Raw genomic sequence first — 5058 nt, forward strand, 5'->3', positions numbered from 1 at the left:
GTCACAAGGAGGTGGGGGTGGGGGGAGTACGATTTATCGGGTTACGACTGTAAATTGTTTTAATCAGAGCATACATTCTTACGTCACGTCCGTTGCTCAAACGGTAACAATACATATTAGCACACTCTATCTTGTTCCGTCTCATTCATAAAATGCTGACGGTTATTGAGTAGTCATTGAGGAGGATGCCAACATCGTACACAACTTCTTTCGCAATATAATTGTCACTCGTCGTCTATGTTTGATAATATTTTACATTATTATCATTAATATTATTATTATTATGATCATCATTGTTATTATTATTACCATTATCGTCATTATGATAATGCGAATCCGAAAAAAGAAATTCGCCCACAGGTTACCATTTTAATGCCAGGATGATAATTTGAACAGTGAGAAAGGTCTTGAATGGGGATTATGTCTGAGTCTTGTATTGATCCCTGGGCAATTATGTCTTCTCAATCGATACGAGTTGTGAGAAAATGTCGCATTCATCCAACAATAACAAAAACATTAAAATGAAAATAAAACCTCTCTCTCTCTCTCTCTCTCTCTCTCTCTCTCTCTCTCTCTCTCTCTCTCTCTCTCTCTCTCTCTCTCTCCCTCCATTCTCTCTCTCTCTCTCTCTCTCTCTCTCCATTCTCTCTTTTTCTTTCTCTCTCTCCATTCTCTCTCTCTCTCTCTCTCTCTCTCTCTCTCTCTCTCTCTCTCTTTCTTTCTCATGCGTTTGTTGATGTATCTCTCCCGTTCTCACCACCTCAGACAATCTACCTACCTTACCCACTTATCTATTTATTCATCATTCCATACATTCATCTTTCTATCTATCCATTCATCTATCTATCTATCCATCCATCTATCTATCTATCCATCCATCTATCTATCCATTCATCTATCTATCTATCCATCCATCTATCTATCTATCCATCCATCTATCTATCCATTCATCTATCTATCTATCCATCCATCTATCTATCTATCCATCCATCTATCTATCTATCCATCCATCTATCAATCCATCCATCTATCAATCTATCCATGCATCTATCAATCCATCCATCTATCTATCTATCCATCCATCTATCTCTCTACCTAATTTATCCATCCATCCATAAAAAAATAATACCATATCAAGATTGTTTATTTCATGAAATAAAAAAATAGTAATAATGTAATTTGGGTAACATATTCATTGACATAAAACCATGTCCTAAAATAAGTGTAAGTACAATGTATAGAACTGAGGTGTCAATTTGAAGTCGACGATTCAAACGAGTCAGAGAATGTTCTAGTGATATGACTGATGCATATATACATATATACATACATACATACATACATACATACATACATACCTACATACATACATACATACATACATACACGCATGCATGTATACATACATACATACATACATACATACATACATACAAACATACATACAAACACACATTTATCTCTCTATTAATCTATCTATCTGTCTTTCTTTCTTTATATCTATCTATCTATCTATCTATCTATCTATCTATCTATCTGTATTCGTCTCTATTTCTCTTACTTTTTCATTCTATTCTATCTCTCACACTCTCTCTCTCTCTCACACACACACACACACACACTCTCTCTCTCTCTCTCTCTATCTATCACTCTAACACTCTTTTGCGCGTTCACGAGCGTGTATACACACACACACACACACACACTCTCTCTCTCTCACACACACACACACACACGATGTACTGTCGTCAAGCCTGATGTCCAGATTTTTTCTCTCTCTCTCTTACCCCCCCCCCCCCCATCCTCTCTCTCTCTTTCTCTCTCTCTCTCTCTCTCTCTCTCTCTCTCTCTCCCTCCCCCCTCCCTCTATCTATTTGTTTGTTTCTTTCAATCTCTTCCTTTCACTGTCACTCAATCTCGATCTTTCTCACATTCTATCACCGTTTAACTTTTAATTTCCTCCGAGCGATGCAATGTTGATATCTGACAGGTACTCATTTTACATCTGAATGCGAAGGGAATGTGAGTAAAGAGACTTTTCCAAGAACTCAACTTAGCGCCACTCAGAAGGGGACTTGATCTAGGGACCTACCAGTCCGAAGGCATGTGTCATACCATAGATATACAAAAACCCCTTGTCTGCTGTCACATCCAAAACTCTCAGCATATCCCTTTTTAACTCTATTTCTCTCTCTTCCTCCCCCCCCCCCCCCCTCTACACCTCTCTCTCTCCCTACCCCCCCCCCCTCTCTCTCCTTCTCTCTCTCTCTCTCTCTCCCTCCCCCCCCTCTCTCTCTCTCTCTCTCCCTACCCCCTCTCTCTCACTCTCTCTCCTTCTCTCTCTCTCTCTCTCTCTCTCTCTCTCTCTCTCTCTCTCTCTCTCGTCCTTTCACTCAATATCATATTTATTCAAAGCTAATAATAGACATTCGTCGATCTATAAAATTCCTATTGTGAAAAACGTGTCATTTCATAGTTAGAATCTATGCATAATTTCTCTCCTACGGCAGTATTTGCTCCTTATAGCCATTTTATCAATTTATTCCTCTACACAATGTTAAACTTTTCACATGTACGCTTTAATGAATAGCCACACACTCACCCCCCCCCCCACACACACACCCACACACACACACAGAATAGAAGAGCATAGTTATAACGACGGGATCCCTATGTCTAAGATGGCCGGCCACTCGTCTCACGGTAAAACGACTCGTATCGATCACGGGTGTAATCAAGATTTTTTTTTTCTGACACCCACACCCACCCCCTCTCCCTGTACATCCAACAGTGATTAAGTAGCTGGGTCTGTTAGATCTGGCGGAAAGTAATTTGTGATAGTCCTAACTTATGGAAAGCAGCAATTGATACTGTCCTTGTGTATATAACTTGGATAAACTCCGGCACCATAGTCCTCACCCTCTGATGAACTACTACTCAATCATCTAAAAATGGCGTTATGTCGGGATCCAACCGATTTCTTGCCATTGTGCGGCTATGTGGTCTAGTGGTGCAACACTCGCTTTCCGGTCAGAAATTCCTGAGTTCGAGCCTCGCTCGGCGCATAGTTGAGTCCTTGGAAAAGGCTCTTTATTCATATTCTCTTACCGGTACTCGGGTGTAAAATGAGTACCTGGCCGTTAACAGCGCTGTCTCTGTCCGAAAAAATTGTAATATCATCTAACAGGCGTCATGTCTCGTTTTAGTTTATATGTTTCGTGTTGCTGTTGGCCAGGGACCCCTCGTAAAGCGCTTTGAGCACGCTTAGTAGATATTGCCCTATGTAAAAGCCCAAGGTTTAGTAGATATTGCCCTATATAAATGCTCAAGGTTTAGTTGATATTGCCCTATATAAAAGCCCAAGGTTTAGTAGATATTGCCCTATATAAATGCTCAAGGTTTAGTATATATTGCCCTATATAAATTCTCAAGGCTTAGTATATATTGCCCTATATAAATGCTCAAGGTTTAGTAGATCTTGCCCTATATAAATGCTCAAGGCTTAGTATATATTGCCCTATATAAATGCTCAAGGCTTAGTATATATTGCCCTATATAAAAGCTCAAGGCTTAGTAGATATTGCCCTATATAAATGCTCAAGGTTTAGTATATATTGCCCTATATAAATGCTCAAGGCTTAGTATATTGCCCTATATAAATGCTCAAGGTTTAGTAGATATGTTATAGCCTTAGTATTGCCTATATAAATGCTCAAGGTTTAGTAGATATTGCCCTATATAAATGCTCAAGGTTTAGTAGATATTGCCCTATATAAATGCTCAAGGTTTAGTAGATTTGCCCTATATAAATGCTCAAGGTTTAGTAGATTTGCCCTATATAAATGCTCAAGGTTTAGTAGATATTGCCCTATATAAATGCTCAAGGTTAGTAGATGTTGCCCTATAAAATGCAGGTAGTAATATCCCTATAAAATAAATATCCATATAATTAAGGTTAGTAGATGTGCCCTATATAATCTAGGTTTAGTAATTATCCTATATAAATGCTAAGTTTAGTAGTGTTGCTATTATATAATTATTATTATATTTATTAATTAAGTTAGTAATTGTATTATTATTATTATTATTATTATTATTAATTATTAATTTTATTGTATTTTTATGTATTATATTATTATTATTATTTTCATTATTATTCTATTATCATTATTATTATTATTATTATTATTATTATTATTATTATTATTATTATTATTATTATTATTATTATTATTATTATTATTATTATTATTATTATTATTATTATTATTATTATTTATTATTATTATTATTATTATTATTATATTATTATTATTATTATTATTATTAATTATTATTATTATTTATTATTTATTATTATTATTTTTAGTATATATAGTAGTATATAATATTAATAGTAGTAGTAGTAGTAGTAGTAGTAGTAGTGTAGTAGTAGTAGTAGTAGTAGTAGTAGTAGTAGTAGTAGTAGTAGTAGTAGTAGTAGTAGTAGTCAGAGACAGCGCTGTAAATGGCCAGATATTCATTTTACACCTGAGTACGGTGAGAGAATGTGAGTAAAGAGTCTTTTCCAAGGACTCAACTATGCTATGGAGATATGATTAACAAGGGCAAAAATACATATCAATCATAAAACGATAAATCCATAATTATGTTTCCTTCTCAGCAAGACTCCAGGGCCCAGGCCAAATATAATGGTCCCATTCCAGGCCACAAGCCACGCCATGGAAAGGACAGTTCAATGTGGGAGATGGCATGGTTGTGGACCGATGAAGACTCCAACTATCAGGCCACGCCATGGAAAGGACAGTTCAATGTGGGAGATGGCATGGTTGTGGACCGATGAAGACTCCAACTATCAGGCCACGCCATGGAAAGGACAGTTCAATGTGGGAGATGGCATGGTTGTGGACCGATGAAGACTCCAACTATCAGGCCACGCCATGGAAAGGACAGCTCATTGTGGGAGATGGCATGGTTGTGGACCGATGAAGACTCCAACTACCAGGCCACGCCATGGAAAGGACAGTTCAATGTGGGAGATGGCATGGTTGTGGACCG

General features: G+C 37.1%; 1 long non-coding RNA gene across 1 annotated transcript in view; it reads left to right on the forward strand.

The window, feature by feature from the left end:
* LOC144969697 (uncharacterized) overlaps positions 1-5058 on the forward strand; it is a 64219-nt gene extending 59161 nt beyond the window's left edge. Inside the window, exon 2 of the long non-coding RNA XR_013644805.1 lies at positions 4664-5058. This is a non-coding gene — a long non-coding RNA (uncharacterized LOC144969697). The remainder of the gene's footprint in view (positions 1-4663) is intronic.

Source organism: Berghia stephanieae, chromosome 3, assembly GCF_034508935.2.
Source record: "Berghia stephanieae isolate SIO BIC M18660-M18661 chromosome 3, UCSD_Bste_1.3, whole genome shotgun sequence".
In the NCBI taxonomy this organism is placed as follows: Eukaryota; Metazoa; Mollusca; class Gastropoda; order Nudibranchia; family Aeolidiidae; genus Berghia; species Berghia stephanieae.